The sequence below is a fragment of the Pseudonaja textilis genome, chromosome 2 (genome assembly GCF_049901715.1).
Source record: "Pseudonaja textilis isolate UNSWEBS1 chromosome 2, rPseTex1.2, whole genome shotgun sequence".
Classification (NCBI taxonomy): Eukaryota; Metazoa; Chordata; class Lepidosauria; order Squamata; family Elapidae; genus Pseudonaja; species Pseudonaja textilis.
Window position 1 is genome coordinate 151,271,257 of NC_141991.1, and position 20,515 is coordinate 151,291,771.

Genomic DNA, 20,515 nt, shown 5'->3' on the forward strand with positions numbered 1-20,515 from the left:
ACCTCGATTCCCAATGGCGCGAACCATTGCAGTCCCAGCAGGCTTGGGCAGTCTTTGTCCACGATGGTGAGCAGAAGCACCTCTGTGTGGCCCTTGAAGATTATTTTAAAGTGTCCAATCCCGGCTATGGGGTTGCGGTTGCCCTGGTAGTCCCTCAGGGTCAGCTTTTGGCTTTCTAGTTCGCGTTTGTGGATGGTAGGCACCAGGCACTTGATGTTGCGCCAGGAGACCATGGAGAGGTATGATCCCAAATCTACCTCCATTTTGCATGGTTGGTTTTCGATGCCTACCTCCACATGCACTTTCCGGGCGTTGCAGGTAGTTGAGTGTCTGATGACGACCATCTGGTGGGTCTCTTCTTTTCGCCTGGCCTCGCTGAACCACTGGTTCCTCCCGTCCCGGCTCCATCGACTCTTGGCGTATCAGTCTCAGTTCCTGGGGGGGGGTGCTGTCTCATTGCCAGAGGCTGCCGTCTCCCCTCCGGGGGCTGGGGTTTCTCCGATTCCTGCACACCTTAGCAATGTGCCCTCTTTTGTCACAATGCTGACAAATGGCGTCGAGGAATTGGCACTCTGACCGGGGGTGGTCACCCCCACACCCGGTGCACTGGAACCCCAACTTACAGTTCCGCTGCTCCCACCGGTCTCATTCCGCTTGCAGGCAGTGGATCTCCTCCTCCTCGTCCTCGGTGTCAGAGATGGAGTCGAGGTCCCTGTGGTGCATGGTGGTGATCTTGGGGTTGGCTTCCGGCCATCTTTCGGAGGTTGGTGCCGTCACCCCGGTTTCGGATCGGTTGGTTGCGTTTCCCTGCCACATCCGAGCTGCAGACTGTTTGGTGGCTTCAGTGGCTGTAGCTTCGGCGATGGCCTCGGTGACAGAGATGTCTGCCCTAGCCATCAGTCGGCTCTGGAGGATGGGGTCCTGGAGTCCCAGGACCACGTGGTCTCGCAAGGCTTCATCCATGTCGGTGAACCCGCACATGCCCCCGAGGTCTCTGAGTGTGGCCACGAAATTGCTGATGCTCTCGCCCTCCTTCTGATTCCTCAGGTAGAACTCGTGCCGTCTGATGAGGGTGGGCATGGTGGGGGCGTAGTGGTTCCGTAGTAGGACGTCGAGGTCAGCCCAGTCCATCTCTTTTACGTCTGCATGTTTGGCTAGGGCTTTTGCCATCTTGAACACTGCGGGCCCGCAGTGCATCAGGAATACGGCCCTTTTCTTCTGTCCATTCGCATCTTTTAAATTGCTGCTTTCGAGGAACATTTGGAATCGGTCAATGTACGATTCCCAGTCCTCGGTTGCTCGATCGAAGGGTGCGGGCGGCGAGTTGTTGCCGGCCATCTCGTCAGTCGTGCAGGTTCGGTGCCACGTGCTCTAGTTGGTCTCTTGTCTCACGATTCCACCTTCGTCGCCAATGTTAGATCGGGTAGATCGGTCCCAATGAGAGACGCGAGACCAGTGTACTTCAAGCTCTTATTTTATTGTATCGTTCTGTACAGGATCTTGGAGCCACGGCAGCCCTTCATATAGGGACTGCTTGAGGCTCGCCGGCCAATGACAGGGCTTTGAATCTCCCACGATCGGCTCGCGGGTGATTCTTAGAAAGCCAATCACGGCTGTTCAGTAGACCAAAGGGGAAATGGCCCATGTGGACCAATCAGATTTCATCTTTTGGAGTATGTTAATATAGAACAGTCAGGAAACTCTTAATGTTTTTAATTCCATAGTAATGATTATACAACCTGAGGAACCTCCAGAAAATCCTCCACCTCATGTTTGTGCTTTTTTGCATCACAAGTCTGGATGAAAGAGAAAAATACAGAACTTCAGCAAAATCATAATAACACTTTTACACATCTTGTTCCTCAAATCTGTTCATAGTTGGATGAAATATGCCAGTTACAGAACCTACACCATAATTCCATTCTGTGCCTTCTACTCAAAATTGCTCCTTGGTTCAGGAGTGTGGATCATCTTTCTCTTCCCATCCCTTCGCTTTAGAGCGTCAGAGATCCATTTTACATCAAACAAAAACATCCGTACTGCTGTTTGAAAAAAGTTCATGCCCAGATCCCTTTTACAGGTAGTCCTTATGTATGACCATAATTGAGCCCCAAATTTTTGTTGCTAAGCAAGATATTCTTAAGTGATTTTTGCCCCATTTTACAACCTTTCTTGCCACAGATGTTAACTGAATCACTGTAGTTATGCAAATCTAACTTGCTTGTCAGAAAGTCACAAAAGGTAATCACATCATCCTGGGACACAACAATTATCACAAACTTGAGTCAGTTGCCTAGCATCTGAATTTTGATCATGTGACTACAGGGTTGCTGCAATGGTTGTGTGAAAAATGGTCATAAGTCACTTTTTCAGTGCCGTTGTAACTTTGAACAGTCACTAAATTGTAAATCAAGGGCTACATCTATTCAGTGATATTTATTTACCTTGGTAGAATTTGTCTGGGCTTGCCTAGAATAGATATTCAGGGCATGTCAGACACATAACAAGGATGTGCTTTGCATATGCTCAGAGTAGTTCCTCTGGAGATGCCCAAACATACTGTTGCATGGATGTGCCACATGTCTGCAATCATCATGAGGGTGTGGGTCAGCTCAGTTGCACAAGGCAGTTTAACACTTTTACTAGCTTAATTTTGTTTAGAAAGATTCAAAAATTAGGTGGCAGCTGATTGCCTTACATTAGGTTTATTCTCTATGTTCATTTTCGGCATTGCTTGCTGGAGGGTTGGAGGTATATGTATTCTTCCAATTATATATTTGCAAAAATATGAGTATGTATATCACTTTCAGGAAAAAATATCAAGCAATAGGATGTAACTCTAAAAAGTTGTTTTTCTCTGCATTTTAGGTACTGATTTGAACATAAATAAAATTTATTAGGACTTTATTACAAAATTGCTTAAACTGGCACTTTCTTCATAATATAGGTTTTCAGCACAGCCACACTCTTAAGGTTACCAAAAGCCAATGCAATCTGACAGACAAAACAATATTAATTGTTATTTTTAGCGCTGATAAGCAGACTGGTGAGATTTAGTAACAACTCTTATCTAGCAAAGTTTGCTATCAAATAGCAGGTATTTTTATTGTTTACTTTGATGATATTACTAATTACACTATTGATACATTGCCATTAGAAGTTAGTTTACACTTAACTACAAAATGTTTTTTTAAAGCAATGACAGCTGAATTATATTTGTAAGAGATTAAGCTACACCCAAGGCATCTGCCAGTTATAAAGACCTTACTGTGCTGTCCAGACAGTTTAGAGTTAATGGGATTTGGGATAGTTAGGATTTGTGAGCTGTCCCCTTAAGGGAATGCATCATGGTAAATGTAGTTAAGGTTGTTAGGAATATAAGCCACCTAACAGGTATTTGGGTTAGAAATATATAAACCAGGATAAACATTTAAAAACTGTATCTTTAAGAAAATGCAAAACTGTAATTAGGTGTGCTTTCTCAAACGGCCATAAGATGGAGCTAGAAACCTGGGTTGTTTAGCGTTAGTCTCAGAAGAGTCTCAGGGAAGTGAGTGAATCTCTGTTTCCTTCTGTTGGAAAGTATTGCCGTTCCTCCATTTCTGTTAATTGACTGATATTGCTGGATTTAATGTAAGTCTGATACCGAAATGTTTTTGACACTGGACTTTGTTACTGGATTATCCCTGGATTGAAAACTGACTGATTTAACCTGTGAATGACTTTGGACTGCCTATTTTGAACTTTGCTTAAACCTCTATTGAAAGTAAAACCCTACATTTACTGTACAGTGTATCTGTATGCTGTGTGTGTATTATTCAAACACTACTCTCAAATACGTCTCCCTGTATGCGCTCATTCTCCTAACGGGGAATTACCTCAACAAAGATATCCTGGGAAATGTAGTCCATGTCACATGGTCACATCTGTAATCCTGATTGGTCACTAAATTGACCCTTGTTGGGTTGGGGGAGTCTCCCTCACTCTTGCCTGAAGCCATTACCATGCAGCTGCTTCAATCATCATCATCATGGGGTTGAGACCTTATTATCTTCCTACAACACAATTCAGATATGCAAAGGATTGGACATTAAGAAGAACCTCATCATAAATGTGAATTGATGGGATGCCTGATGAACCAATAAAAAAGACTTTGTGTGGATGCTTTGTGGAGTTTATCTATCTGCCTTTGTACAGTGTTTGTACAGTATTTGTACAGGACAGGCAGAATAGTAGGAAGATAATAATCTTGATTCCTGGATAAAGATAAAGTAAAGATAAAGACAAAGATATTTTGAAGCCAAGAGTAAATGTGCATGCTATTCCTTTGTTCCTCAAACCTAGCATCATGTCGGCAGGAAAAGGCAAATTCACCCCCTTTTTCTCTTCAGCGAAAGAAGTGTGTGTCTCAAATTACAACTCCTAACTCAGAAAGAACCAATTTGTAAAACAAAGGGAGGAGCCAGGTTTTACCCATCTACCCTGACTCTCTCCAGTTACTACCTACAAAATCCTTTTCAAATGCAGATGAAGGAACTCAAAGTAATATCTTCTTGTGGTCTAAAACAGTGGTCGCCAACTGGTGGGCCGTGAGAAAATTTTGGTGGGCCGCAGAGAAATCTCACCCCCAGAGCACCCCTCCAAAGCAATTAATCCAGGCTGCGCAGAAACACAACGCTGCTCAGCCCACATGGCCCACGGGAATCCTCCTCGCCCAATCAATCCTTACCCGACAAACTCGTCTGTTAAGTTGCTATTTTTCCTTTTTTCAACCATCATTTGTTCTGCTGAGTTGGGAGATTTAGATTAGCTAGGAATCAGGAAATGGTTGGATTTCTTGCTTTCTAGCTAAGCAAAGCCAAACCTCGCTTAGGACTGAAGGTTTGCTTGCAAGCAAATTCAGTCCAGAGTCATGGCAAGCAAATTTGAGAGACTGAGCTAGCTGATGGCAGATAGATAGATCACTGAATGATTCTATGAGCAACTCAATCTGCCTGCTTTGCCTGATTTTGCATAAAAGTTGCTTTTTTATAAAAAAAATTCTATATTTACATACATGGTGTGTTGTGAGTTAATTTTGTGAGTTTTCTTGCTAGTAAATTTTATGAATTTGCTTGCAAGCAAATTTTATGTGACAGAGCTAGCCAATAGCAGATAGATAGATTTCTGAATGAATCTGTGATTCTGTGAATAACTCAATCTGCCTGCTTGCTTTGCCTGCTTTTGGGTAAAAGTTACTCTTTTTTAATAAAAAATTCAATATTTATATAAATATTTATAATATTTACATACAAGCCATGCCTAGCCAGTCACATGACAAGCCACACCCACAAATTAGGCCACATCCACAGAACCAGTTAGTGGTCCCTGGAATCTAAAATTATGAGTTTGGTGGTCCCTGAGGTCCAAAAGGTTGTCAACCTTGGTCTGAGGTCCAGACCGAGCAAGCAACACTAACAGGAAAACTTGCATTTTGCTCTCACATCTTCAGACTTAGCAACAACACCTCCTTTTGTGCCACTTTGTGTAGCAAGCATGCAATGCACCCTAAAAGCCACCATATTGTGCAGTGCCACCTACGTGCTCAAGTACTAAATTTTCCAAAATTCACCTTTGCCAATTTGAAGTGTGCTGTCCCAGCCAGTCTATGGGTATTGGATAGTTACTTAGGAATTTTGAGCTGTCCCCTTAAGGGAATGCATCATGGTAAATGTAGTTAAAGGTATCCTAGGAAATGTAGTTCATGTCACATGGCCACATTTGTAATCTCGATTGGTCACTAATTTGACCCTTGATGGGTTGGGGGAGTTTCCCTCACTTTTGCCTGAACTCCCTAACTCATGGGGCACCATACAGTTCGTCAAGCCTTTTCCATGATAACCGTAGGGCAGCAGCTGGGTTGTCAAAGTGGGATGCATAAAGTGCCCTCGGTATTTTGGCAGACTGTGGCCCTAGCCATGCTATTAAGTGTCCAATTATTTCATCAGGGTTCAGGCGTGTTGCCTGAATGGGGCACAGGAAAAGTTTCTTCCATACTAGATACTTGCTGCCTGGCTTATCAGAGAATCTATGAACTCCGTTGGCATGCAAATTTAGCTTTCCATTGTGTACAGCCAAGTTTCTCCAGTAATCTTCAGCATTTGCTGAGTTGTGGGGGAGGTATTGACGTAGAGGGTTCTCCCCCTGGATTCTCGTAGGGTGGGTTCGGGTTGTAAGTCAACAACGGGTTGTAGTCTTTCTCCCAGTACTTATGGAGGATATCATTCTCTCATACTGGGGACGATGATCGAGTGTCACTCTGCTGTGTAGGCTGGGCGCGGTTACCTTGTGGTGCCTGGGAGCCAGATTGGTATTGAGGTTGTGTCAGGAATGATGCTGCCTGTGGATTGAGTGTGGCAGTTGTCGTTGATGGCATGTCGACTCGTCAAGAAGTTGTAGGCACTGGTGGGCTACATTGCTCAGCCAGCAGGGTGTGAGACTTTGCGGTAGGATTGCTGGTGCTGGGAAGAGAATCTCGGACCTTAGTATGTACAATATCAGTTGGGGAAGGTTTGCTGTTGGTGGGAAGTGAATCTCGTACTTTAGGTCTTACAACGTCAGTTGTGTAACTGATGTGTAAAGTCTGTGGTTGAGATTCATCCCTGTGCTTCCCTGGTTGTGGGAGACAGTTAGGCAACTGAGGTGGTTGCACCTGCTCATTTCAAAGCGAGTGCTGCTCATTCATGACCCATGCATCTGGGCTCTCTTCTCCCAACTCTTTGAGGTTGAATTGGAGGGAGGTGTTGTCGGCCATCTTCCGCCATGCTGCGGCCTATGCTGTCTTTGTTGCTGAGCCTCTTTGCCATTCAGACAACTGCAATTTGGCTTGCACTGTGGCCTGAGCTTTGGCCATTTCTGCCTGTTGAGCCACTATTTCTGTCTTCTGCTGTGTCACCTCCTCTGTGGTGCATAGCTCTGCGTCTGCTACTGTAGCTTCTACTTCAGCTTCTGCAGCCCATTTGGCATAACTTGCTATTATGAGCTGTCCCCTTAAGGGAATGCATCATGGTAAATGTAATTAAAGGTATCCTGGGAAACGTAGTTCATGTCACATAGCCACATCTATAATCCCGATTGGTCACTAATTTGACCCTTGATGGGTTGGGGGAGTTTCCCTCACTTTTGCCTGAACTCCCTAACTCATGGGAGTTTCTTTCTATCGCTACAAGATGGGTTAGGAGATAACCATCTTTTACTACCATGTTTCTCATAAAATAAGGCCGGGTCTTATATTTTTTTGAGCCCTGAAAAAATGGCTAGGCCGTCTTTTCTGGGGTGACTTAATTCCCCCCCTTGCATCTTCATCTAGAGTGCCCTGCAGGCAGCCTCGCCACCAGCCGCTCCTAACAGGTGATCATGGCAAAACACAGAGAGCTCCCTACTCCCACCAAACACCTTTGCTGCAGACCCAAGACCTTTGGCACCCGCCACTGTTGCTTTCCCTTCTGCCCAGTCTGCTGCCACGTTTGGAACTGCCGCTTCCGTGTTTGGAGTGCCATTGCCATTTGGAGTGCCGCCACCATTTGGAACACCGACATCATGTTTGGAGCTGCCACTTCCGCGTTTGGAGCTGCCGCCGTGTTTGGAGTGGTGGCGGCGCTCCAAATGGCGGTGGTGCTCCAAGCAGCGGCAGTGCTCCAAATGCAGAAGCTCCAAACACGGCAGCTCCAAACACGGCGGCAGCTCCAAATGTGGACATGGCAACTCCAAACAGTTGCAGTGCTCCAAACAGCGGTGGGGTTCCAAACATGGAAGCGGCAGCTCCAAATGCGAAACCAGCAGCTCCAAACAGCAGCAGTGTTCCAAACAGCAGTGGTGCTCCAAACGTGGAAGTGGCAGCTCGAAACACAGCAGCAGCTCCAAATGCAGAAGTGGCAGCTCCAAATGGCAGCAGTGCTCCAAACAGCAGTGGTGTTCCAAACGTAGAAGTGGCAGCTCGAAACGCAGCGGCAGCATGGGCAGAAGGGAAATCAACAGCGGCGGGTGCTGAAGGTCTTGGGTCTGCTGCAAAGGTGCTTGGCAGGAGTAGGGAGCTCTCCGCACTCTGCCATGATCGCCGATTAAGAGCAGCTGGTGGTGAGGAATTGCTGCCCGCGGGGCACTCCTAATGGCAAGTCCCCCCGCCCTTCCCCCCATTTTGCATGTTTGAAAATAGGCCTAAATTTGGGGGGAGGGGCTTAATTTCATTTTATGCCTAGAAAACAGGCTGGGTCTTCCTATTGGGGGAGGTTGTATTGTTGGAGAAACACGGTACAAGGCAGATATACAAAGGATTGGTCATTAAAGAAGAACTTCATCACAAATGTGAGTTATGAGGATACCCGATGAACCAATAAATGTACTTTGTTATGGACGTCTTGTTGAGTTATCTATCTGCATCTGTACAGTTTATAAATCCACCTCTATACAGGATACAGAAAATGAAGCATGGCAACTTCTTCAGCCATGACAGATGTCCCTGAAAGTACCAGAGGACTCAAACCCTCCACCCACCCTAGATATAAATGTGGAGCCTGGTTCCCAAAACCCTCATCTGGACATCCAAATCTCCGAAGACATGGCAATACCTCAGAAAGCCTACAACCTCAGACAGCATAGGAAGCTTACCTCACCCGCGGTGGCACACTTCAAAGAGGATTGATGTCTTGTGGATGCATGGATGGAGCTGGTAAGGATCTATGATACCCTCAAAAGCAAGTTGCCCCTCAAGAGCCTCCTACTAATGCAGAAAGAGATAGAGGAGCATCCTGCATGTTAGAGAGACAGTGAAACTAAGCTTAAGTACATACAGTCGAACCTGGAAGACCCAGAGCTCCAAGAAGACATTCAATGCTTTGAGGAGGCACACAAAGAACGTGAAGACTGCGTTTGGGAAGAGAAAAACTCCCTCCAGGCTGCTCTCTTCAATGTGCTACAGGAGGAACAAATACCAAAGGAGAAGGCCGCATCCAACATAGGTCTTCAATCACTAGCAGCTTCTTCCCACTATTCAAAGAAAGCCTCCTCCCTCCATCCCAAACTGGCTAGATCGCAAGCAGGTTCCAGTGTCTCACGCCAATTCTCTGCTGCTGGCTCTCACCCTCCTTCCAGAGCTTCCTCCCATTTCAGTGGCACATCTAAGGCTCCAAAGCAGCAAGTTATACTGACCGGGCTGCAGAAGCTGAAGTAGAAGCTGCAGTAGCAGACTCAGCTCTACGCACAACAGAGGAGGTGACACGGCAGAAGGCAGAAATGGCCAAAGTTCAGGCCAAATTGGAGTTGGCAAAGAGACTCCGCAACAAAGACGGCATGGGCTGCAGCATGGTGGAAGATGACTGACAACGCCTCCTTCAACCTCAACCTCGAAGACTCAGGAGAAGAGAGCCCAGATACACGGGTCAAGGCCTATGTGGATGACCAATGCTCACTACAAAATGAGCAGATAGCCTAGCAGTTGCCTAGCAGTCTCCCACAACCAGGGAAGCACAGGGATAAATCTCAATCACAGACTCTAAACGTCAGTTATGCAACCGATGTTGTACGACCTAAAATATGAGATTAACTTCCTACCAACAGCAAACCTTCCCCAACTGATGTTGTATGTACTAAGGTCCGAGATTCTCTTCCCAGAATCAGCAACCCTACTCCAATGTCTCATGGCCTGCCGGGCAAGCAAATTAGCCCATCAGTGATCACAATGACTTCTCGACAAGTAGACATGCAACCAAAGACACCTACCACACTCAATCCACAGGCAGTACCATTCCAGCCACAACATCCACACCACCCAAGCTCACAGGCACAACAAGATAACCATGGCTAGCCTACACAGCAGTGTGAAGCTCCACCATCATCTCTGTCATGGCAGGACAACATCCTCTGCAAGCACTGGGAGGAACACTATGTCCCGTCATTGACATACAACCTGAACCCACCTTCCACATCAATGCCCCTTACTGAACCCACCTTTACAGATGATGCAGACTACTGGAGAGAGTTGGCCATCAGGAGAGAAAAGCTAGATTTGGCCACCAATGAGGTATACCAATTCTCTGACAAGCCAGGCAGCGAATATCTTCTCTGGAAGAAAATTTTTCCTGTGCATCGTTTAGGATGCATGCCTGAAAACCGATGAAGTACTCGTACACTTGATAATGTGGCTCGGGCCGCGGTCTGCCAAAGCAACAAAAGCATTTTATGCCTCCCACTTAGATGACCCAGATGCTGCCCTACGGTTGTCATGAAAAGACTTGATGAACTGTAGGGCGCTTCCACAGCAGTAGAATCAATGCTCTTGAACAGCCTCAACAGATTTCCTAAAATTCCTATCAACAAGCCTCACCTGGTCGCAGACCTCTCTAATATACTTATTCAACTGAAAGTGGCACAATGGGATCCCCAGTTACTGGGACTCGCTTGTCTTGACCACATCGACATGCAAATCAAAATCGTTCGGAAACTCCCGCGGGTGCTAATTGAACAGTGGCTCCAGTTGTCTGATGTCTTCATGGCCAAGGGTTGCCACAACTATATACCCTTTACCCTTCTCTAAGAATTCATGACCCACCAGGCAACAGTGTGCAACACCCCCAGGGCCCGCAAACTCAGAGCTGTTAGTCCTCCCAATGAAAAAAGATACAACAACAACTATATATCACCCACAGGCCCTATGCCCACTGCAAGGGGAAAACCCTTCATGGTTGTCCATAAAATCGAGATCGACTCCTCATCCATACACAGTTCAGGAGAGATCTTGCCAGATACAACCCAATTTAGATCTCCTACTCCAAAGAGAAGCCAGTTTTGTCCTTTGCACCACACTCGACACTCACTGAACAGGTGCCAGGGGTTTGCAGCAAAATCCCTGTCCAAAAGGAAAGAGTTGATAAAAGAGCTCCAATTCTGCAACAAGTGTTGCGAATCCAAGCACTTGCCCAAATACTGCACAGCCAAAGTGCAATGTCATATCTGCAAAAGTGACACACACCCGACCGCACTGCATCCAGACACCAATCCACCACTGCAGACATCTCGTAGCCTTCCTTTGAACAAGGAGTCTCAGCGTGCTACAGAAGCACACCCAGAGCCAGTGGTGAGTGTCAATTGCATAGCGGTGTGCAATGGCACACCAGCCCCTCGCTCGTGTCATCAGATCTGCTTAGCCAAAGTCTACCAAGATGGACTCCCAGAAGAAGCAGTGAAGATGTATGTAATACTGGATCCTCAGAGCGATCGCTCACTAGCCAAGTCTGCATTCTTCAACCTCTTTGATGTTCCGAAAGAAGAAGTGCACTTCACGATATCAACATGCACCGCACCAAGACGCACAGCGGGGAGGGAAGCTACTGGACTCTGTATAGAGTCATTAGATGGAAATTCCCAGTTCCTACTGCCACCCGTGTTAGAATGGAATGGGATACCAGATGACCGCAGCCACATTGCAACATCAGAGGTAGCTAGCAAAATACCTCACCTGAAGCATATGGCTCATCTTTTTCCTGCCTAGATCCTGAAGCCAAGATTTTGCTCTTGCTGGGATTTGATGCCCCTGACGCCTTAGCGCACACTGAAATAGTCAGAGGCCCGAGATACTCACCCTTTGCCTTCAAGACAGACCTGGGTTGGGGAATCTTAAGAATTATCAGTGTCGATCGGATGCAGGCCCCAACCCAGGCAGATGTCTTAGCATCATCCTTTCCAACAGCCTTCTGATGCCTTTTAGCACCATTGAAAACAAGAAAGCCATTCCATCCTAAAAGGCCGCCAGTGACCAGTACACTTTCACTAGGACACCCTAAATGGCTGCCAGCAACCACCAGATGTCCACTAAGATGCTCTACATGGGCATATGCCTCCACAACACCATTTCCAACAGCTTCCTAATGCCCTTTGACACCGTGGAAGCAAGAGTACCATTCCAACCCTAAAAGGCCACCAGAAGCGACCACCAGACTTTCACCATTGGCGCCAAGAGTACCTCTCAACCCTAAAAGGCTGCCAGAGGTGACCAGCAGACTTGCACCAAGAAGCTCTACACCTGTCTGGTCAACATCCTTGTGTTGCTGCGGAGAAAGGCTGAACTTGAAGATTAAACCTCATGCTTTGCATGCTTTGCATGCTTTGCTTTGTTTGGTTTTTTTGGAAAAGTTTTATAATTTTTTTAGACAAACATAGACAAACACAGCATAAAAACATCAAGCCATCTTCCACTTACGTACATACAGTGTGTCGGTTGGTTTTCAAATTGTTTTGTGCATCCACTTCATAGTCATCACTTACAATTACTTGTATATATCCTCATATTATCTATCGAATATTCCTAAATACATTGATATTATTATTAATCAATCATTTGACTATACTATTATTCATTCATGGTTTGCAAGATAATCCATATTTTAATTGATTTATTTTATGACAATTCATATTATCATCCCAAATCTATCATATAATTACATTATGATTATGATAAAGATAATACATCTTTATATATTCTTTATATTCTAAAAATCTACATATTTCATTACCATGTTTTATTGTCTAACCATTGATAAAATAAATCCCAAATCTTATAAAATTTTTTATCTTCTTGTTCTCTGATTTCAAATGTCAATCTACTCATTTCAGCACATTCCAGTATTTTCTTAATAACTTCCTCCTGCATTGGTATTTTCTCATTTTTCCAGTTTTTAGCAAATACAATCCTAGCCACTGTTAAAAATTTACGATCAAATATTTCAATTCCTTACTGTATATTTCAGGTAAAATTCCCAATAAAAATATCTCTGGTTTCAAGTCTATGTGTTTTTTTGTCATTTTTTCCAACCATGTGTGGATTTTAGTCCAATATTTTTTAACATCTGCACAAGTCCACCATATATGGTAATATGAGCCAGATGTCTGATGACATTTCCAACATTTTTCAGATTTGTTCTTGAACATTCTTGCTATTCTTGTTGGGGGTAGATGCCACCTGTAAAACATCTTATACAAATTTTCTTTATATGCTGTTGACATTGTCATTTTATAATTTTGAGACCACAGTTTTTGCCATTTCTCTAAATCAATCCCATATCCAAAATTTCCCCCCACAAGCAATCATTGTTTCTTTGACTTGTTCTTCTTCTAGCTTAATTTCTAATAAATATCCATACAATTTTTTAAGCAATCTTTTCACCAGTACCTGTCAAGATCTTATCTAAATCAATCAATTTATCATAGAAACCTTCTGTTTTAGAATCTTTATCATATCTAGAGCGTATTTGCACATAGGAAAACCAATTCATCTTTATACCTTGTTCCTCTAGTTTTTGCATAGATTTAAGTTCACCCTTTTCATTCAATATTTCACCATATCTGTTTGTTCCTTTTTATATATTATAGGATAAGAAAATGCTTCAATAATCGATAGCCAGACTGGAATTTTCAAATAACACTGTCTTTTAGTCTTCTCCCAATTTAACCACAGAGCCTCCTGTATATAATGTCTTCTAAAGTACCCCTGTGTTTTAGTCCCCTTGTACCCTAGGAAGGCATGCCACCCCAACAACAGATCATGTCCTTCTAATGTCAATAATCTACTATTTCTTAATGTTATCCATTCCTTAACCCACATCAGATTTGTAGCTTGACAATACAACTCCCAGTTAGGCAAACCAAATCCTCCTCTTATTCTAGCTTCTTGCAAGAGTTTTAGTTTTATTCTCGTTTTCTTACCCTGCCATGTATATTTCAACACAATTTTATTTAATTTATTTAATATTTATTTATTTTATTTAAATCTTCAAAGTAATCTTTCCCCAGCCTAAGTGGAATTGTTTGAAACAAATATAAAATTCTGGGTAGTATATTCATCTTGATTGTTATTCTCCCTATTAGTGATAATTGTAAATTTTCCCATTTCGCCAAATCTATCGCTATTGCATGCTTTGCTTTGTTTGATGCTTTATTGCTATTTACTATTTCTCTTAGTTATGTAGCCAGTTGTCCATCAGGATTGTAGGTATTGCTACAAATATCATGGAGAAGATAACCGTATCCCAGCTTGACTTGTTCCTGAAAAGTTCTTGTGCTTGGAAGAACCATTCCTTAAACTTCCTGTTTGTACAAGAGCTATTTAGTCTCTGGAAGGAGCCTACACGTGTATATTAACAATGATTCAAAGTTTCAATAACCTTGGAAAAAGTTCTTATCACCTGTAGCTGAGCTTACAACCATCACACCACCCCCAGGATCACATGGTCACAATTTGAACACTTGGCAACCGGCTGGCATTTATGACTAGTTGCAGTATTCTACAATCATGTGATTACAATTTGCTGTCTTTCTTCCTGATTTCCAGCAAATAAACATTGTGGAAATCAGATTTGCTTTAAAACTGCATGATTCACTTACTGGCTACAATTTGCTTAACAACCACTATGAAAATGGTTATAAAATTGAGTCTGACTTGACTTAAACTACAATGATCTACAATGGAAATTTCAGTTCCAATTGTATTAGTATGTTGAGGATTCCTGTAGAAATATTTCTAAATTATATCTGTGAAATTCTAGAATACTTGTTTATAGAGTTCTCTCCTCCTATTTTTCCCCATGGAAACAACTAGAGAATGTTATGCCCGCAAACCTTTCTACCAGTTTCAAGACTAGCGGATGGATAGCTTTTTAATGTGGCTGGCTGGGCAAATCTCTCCCTCCTCCTTGCCCCACCCTCCGTCTCAATAAAATTGAAAAATTGTATGTTCAGAGCATAAAGCGGGGAAATGGTTGAATGTAGAACTGTAATTAATATCTACTCATGCTTGCACCAAAATGTAATCACATCTTATTCTGCATCTCAGATCTTCACTGCTGACTATTTCAGTACTTTGGGCATGTTTACCCCACAGGTGGCCTCTTGGTTCTGCTGCAGCTGGCTCTGACTATTTGCAATTTGCTTGATCCTGTACACTTACAGTAGTCTGCCCCCCACTAGGGCCTTTGTGGATTTGCAGGCATAAGATCCATATACCTTAGAGATACACTGGAATAACTGGGTTACTGCAAAAATGCATAGGCAAGTTTGATATGTCTCCCACTCTGGGTTTTTTTTTAATAATTGTTTTAATTATAAACTTATAGGGGGAAATTTGCAGTTATGTTAACAAAGCATTCTTGAGAGTATTCCATTAATTTGCACAGAAATTGCTCAAGAAGTGAATAACCTTAAAATGTAATACAATGTGAGAAATGATACTCTCTATGTACAATAACTTATATCATATTTTCTGCTATGGAATACAGAGGTAGGAAAGGGGAAACAGGCAGAGGGATGTTCAGGATTTTCAGTATAGTTATATTTTAAGAACCAAAGTACCTATGATATTAAGCATGTAAAATGTGTCATGTATTTTTATGATAAATAGCAGCTGCTGAGGCCTCCAGTGAAGAGGGGACGACACTTCCCTTCTCTGCAGCATTGCTGACAACCGCCTGCTGTCAGGTTATTTTCGCGTAACAGCAGAAACTGAGTATTGACCCAAAAGAACAGGCTTATGATGGCTAATTCTGTGATGCAGACAATAATTCTTACAGCATTTAAATTCTCACTTAGCCAGTCTTTTGCATCTGTGACAGAAAATCCAAGCTAACTCTCATAAAAGGCTTCCAGCCTTCCACTCTAGAAACTTAAAAAGGGCCAGGTTCCCATCAGACAGTAGGGTAACCATGCTTTAATTGCATTCTAGTGCTAATGAAGAACCACAAGCGTTTCCATCAGGCTGCTCCCCAAATGCACTCTTGCCTGAAAACTGCAAAGAATTTGTTGTGCATCCCTGTCCACTGAACTTTTGTGTGCCCAAATCCAAGGTCTTTGTTTGGCAATCAGATCCCAAGCCCTGGCTAACACAAGCCATTGTGTACAAAGCAACTGCGTACAAAGCCACCAAGTGTCCTATTATAGAATCAATAATTCTTTTTTCTCCAAAGTGCCATAGCTATACACTGTGCTGTGTGAATCATTGGACACACTGAATGAGAAAATGACAAATGCAAACATTGTTCAAGGTTACGTTATTGCCTCTCATGGGGCACTTGTAAGGCAGGATCTCACCTGAAAAGCCCCTGAAATGATCCCTGGAACTTAAATTACAAACATGCATCCTGTCCCTTCCTGCAGAATGGCTGTGCCTATCGATATAAATGGGACCACTAGCCAGTCCAAGGGCCAGTATATCAACTTCTTCTTGGGTTTGCAGGTGAACTGCACAGTCGTTTTAAAAGCTGTTCAAATAAAATAGGCTAAAATATTAAATCAAATAGGACAAGATGACACTCATACTGGAAGCCTAAGAGCTGGTTTCTTCCTGTACGGCTGTTTTGTTGGCAGTTTCCACAGGTATGCTATCTGGAAGAGGTTACTTAATGCTTTTAAACAGACTGGAATCCTGGTTCACCAACTTGCTTATAAAAGGAAGATGCAGAAGTTCAGCTTTCAGTCTCCTTTGTACCCAAAAGAAGAACCAAAGGGAAAGGATGATCCTAGAGGAACTGGCAGAACCACTTTCAGCCAAATATTCACCAGCATAGAAGGCATCTCTTTAGACCGCCTCCCTCTCATGTATCAACACATTTTATATTGTCTGGATTAAAAGGCAACATTGAAACAATAATCTCCAGGACACAGCACTTATATCTGTTTGGAAATAGATCAACTGAAGTATCTGGGTCTTTAAAAAACAAACAAACCCAGTAATAAAACCACTTATAAACCAAAGCAAAAACAGAATTAAAAGAATCATAATACAACAGCTAAGGACCTGTACAACGATTCAAACACTTTAGCAAAGAAGCTACCAAGTCAAGGACTGAGTGGTATTTACACATAGTGAAGCTTCACTTATAATAGGATTTCTTTGGTTTCAACTTAATGCAAAGTTTTGCACTTGTAGACAACCTTATTTGGCCAGGAAAACAGGGACCCATTTTTTCAAAAAACATAAAAAGTAATAATTACCAAAGGTAAGTTGGTAATATTGTAGACGTTATCCCTTGTAAGTGTAGTTGACAGGTCTAAAGTCAAAAGCAAAAACGGACAAGACTCTGCCACAAGGGGTTTCATTGAAAGCCATCCATTATGCTGCACAATCTCAAGATTTAGTTATTTAACAATAAATCATAGGTAAGCAAAATTTCTTGAAGCTGGAACATGAATCTGGTCTGGTATATATTTCAAAAAAGGATAAAGCAAAATCAAGAAATAAGAAGTTCAGGACACTCTGTTGAAAGGTGTCAAAATGCCTTTCTTTCAAGGATTCGATTTTCCCGCTGGGAGAGCTCCGGCGCAAGGATACGGACAACTGCTTGAAAGCTGGATCAGGAAGGTATAAAGGTATCAACAAGGTATAAAGATGAATTGGTTTTCATATGCGCAAATACACTCAAGGTATGATGAAGATTCTAAAACAGAGGGATTTTATGATAAACTGACTGATCTAGATAAGATTTTGACAGGTACTGATGAAAAGGTGATTTAAAAATTATATGGTTATTTACTGGGAATTAAGCTAGAGGAAGAACAAGTTAAAGAAACTATGATTGCTTGGGGGAAGAATTTTGGATATGGGATTGATTTAGAGAAATGGCAAAAACTATGGTCACAAAATTATAAAATGACAATGTCAACAGCATATAAAGAAAATCTGTATAAGATGTTTTACAGGTGGCACTTTCCCCCGACAAGGATAGCAAGAATGTTCAAGAATAAATCTGAAAAATGCTGGAAATGTCATCAGATACCTGGCTCATATTACCATATATGGTGGACTTGTGAGGATGCTAGAAAATATTGGACTAAAATCCGCATGTGGTTGGAAAAAATGACAAAGAAACACATAGATTTGAAACCGGAGGTTTTTTTTATTGGGAATCTTACCAGATACATACAGTAAAGACTTGAAATATCTGATTGTAAATGTATTAACAGCGGCTAGGATTGTATTTGCTAAAAATTGGAAAAATGAGAAAATACCATTGCAGGAAGAAATTATTAAGAAAATATTGGAATGTGCTGAGATGAGTAGATTGACATTTGAAATTAGAGAGCAAGAGGATAAACAATTCTATAAAATTTGGGGCCTTTTCTATCAATGGTTGGATGATAAAATATAATAATAGAATATTTAGAATGTTAGATAACAAGGAATATCTTTTCTTTTTCTTTTGTTATTTGACATCATATCTATAAAGTGTTTTTAGGATAGATTTGGTATGATTATATGATTTGTTATAGAATAAACTACCTAAATTATAGTTATCTCATAAAGTATGAATGAATAAAATTATAGTCAAATGATTTTCTAATAGTGATACTAGGATATATAAGTTTGGATTGATAATACGAGTTATTATGTAATGTAACTGTAATTGAGACTACGAAATGAATGCACAAAACCAACCGACACATTGTTTGTATATATGTATGGAAGAGAGCTGATGTTTTTGTGTTTTGTTTGTTTTGTTTGTTTTTAAAAAATCAATAAAATTGTTTTCAAAAAAAAAAAAAGAATTTCAGGACACTCTGTTGAAAGGTGTCAAAATGCCTTTCTTTCAAGGATTCGATTTTCCTGCTGGGAGAGCTCTGGCGCAAGGATACGGACAACTGCTTGAAAGCTGGATCAGGAAGGCGGAGAACAGTGAGAAGTCTGCGTTCCTGGGCTAGCTAGGCTCTAAGTCCCTGGTTTTTTATACCCTTTTCTCCCTTTGTAAATTGATTCTATGTGAGTGTTTGTATTTGTGCCTAATGTTTCAAATCCTGTTTGAGTTTGTCTTTATTCCTGCCAAAGGGCAAACTCCGCGGGGTGCGGAAGGCAAACTCCATGGGGTGACCAGATTGTATTATTGGTTTTTTGTAATCTCTTTTAGCTTTAAGATAGTTTTTCATATTTGTTCTGTGACAATCTCCTGTCTGTCCCTTTTGTAATTTATATTTTGTGTCTTTTGTCTGTTTGTTTTGCCTATTTGGTATATCCTGTGTTTGTAAGGGTTTTCTAAATTATCTTTTGTTTCCTTTTCCTATCTGTCTAGTTTTCTTAATTACTTAGGCTTTTGTCTATAGGGATTCTTTAATACTTTTATTTGATTCCTTTTCCTATGTAAGTTTCTTTTCTGACTGACCTGATGTTCCCCTTGGGCTTTTCCTGTTTTTTTGTGACACTACTGTCTTCATGAAGTTCCCTTTCCACAATTCTTCATTTTTTATTTTTTTTATTTTTTTTCTCTAGAGGGCAGTCTCTGATTGAGTGTCTGGGTATACTTGGTATTCGTGATCAATCTGGATCATCATCATGGCCCCCTGTCTCCCCTTTGATTTTCTCTTCGGAGAGGGGATACAGGCCTTTAGGCAGCTAAGGCAGGGTGGTATGCATCAACAGAGGCAACACATGAGGCCTCCAAAGACACAAATAGTGACTATGGTTGTTATATGGATTTTGAGCCAATGGAGATCTGGTATCCACGAGAAGAGCCATGAAAAGTCTAGGAATGATTGCTCATGACCAATATTTTGAGCTAGCTCTTTCAGGTGGTGGATGTCCCACTCTACGAGTCCTGAGGTTTCATCTAGGTTGAAGCAACACATCCCGTGGAATGTTTCGCAGCCATAATTATGCTTCAAGAGGAGGAAGTCTATTGCTGCCCTATTCTCCAGGGTGGCTTCTCTGACCTCCCTCAGTTCTCTGTTAAGGGCATCCAGGGCATGGGAGGTCAAATTCAAGCTTTTTGCTAGGGTACAGGCTAGGCTATTCAAATTTCTAGAATTTCGCACTGCCAATCCAGGTACCCCCACTAGGGATATTGCCAATGAGACATATTCTGCTTTGGTGAGAAGGGAGACTTTGGAATCACAGTCTGAGTCTAGGGTTTGGAAGGCTCTCCTGTGCCATCTCTGTAAGGATGGCATAAGCATGGTTAACCTTCCCAAGGTGCAAGGGCCATTGGTGGCATTTGCAGGAAGGTATGAGTAGGCTTTTAAGCCACAAAGGAAAAACCACCCTGGTGGGAGCTTCAGGTAATTATATGAGAATGATATGGTCTCTGTGTAGTTGCATTTTAGTTCTGTGTTGCTAAGGCTGGTGCATTCTGTGACCCTAGGTGTGCTGCACCGTGACATTAAAGCATCTCTCAGAGGTGGTTACTGCAGCAATGTGTAGGGTGTACATGGTGTGGTCTTTGGTTTTTGTAGAGTGGCCCCAGCTAAAAATGCTTTTGTAGGAGTCAGGAAGGTTTTTAAATGTGGTGTAGTTAATGATGTTATGTGGTCTAGTTGCCACTCCCATTAGGCATGTGGTTAAGATGTCCTTGACTGATTTCCCTCCTGCTAAGCAAAAGTTAGTGGTGTTGAGTATTTCCCTTGCTAAATATTCCCATACGTTTCCTTTCTCTGGGATAAGCTTTGGTTCCAGGAACGCAGTTGCTTGTGTTACAAGTGTTACAATTGTTACAGATAATAATACATAGTA

At 42.3% G+C, this 20,515-nt stretch overlaps 1 long non-coding RNA gene across 2 annotated transcripts in view; it reads right to left on the reverse strand.

The window, feature by feature from the left end:
- Positions 1-1,689: 1,689 nt before the first annotated feature.
- LOC148127173 (uncharacterized) overlaps positions 1,690-20,515 on the reverse strand; it is a 69,082-nt gene continuing 50,256 nt past the window's right edge. The window contains exon 5 of one of the 2 annotated variants that reach the window (XR_015742029.1): positions 1,690-1,796. This is a non-coding gene — a long non-coding RNA (uncharacterized LOC148127173). Of the gene's footprint in view, positions 1,797-8,672; positions 8,756-20,515 lie in introns of those variants that run through there. The other variant, XR_015742030.1, reaches the window with a different exon arrangement.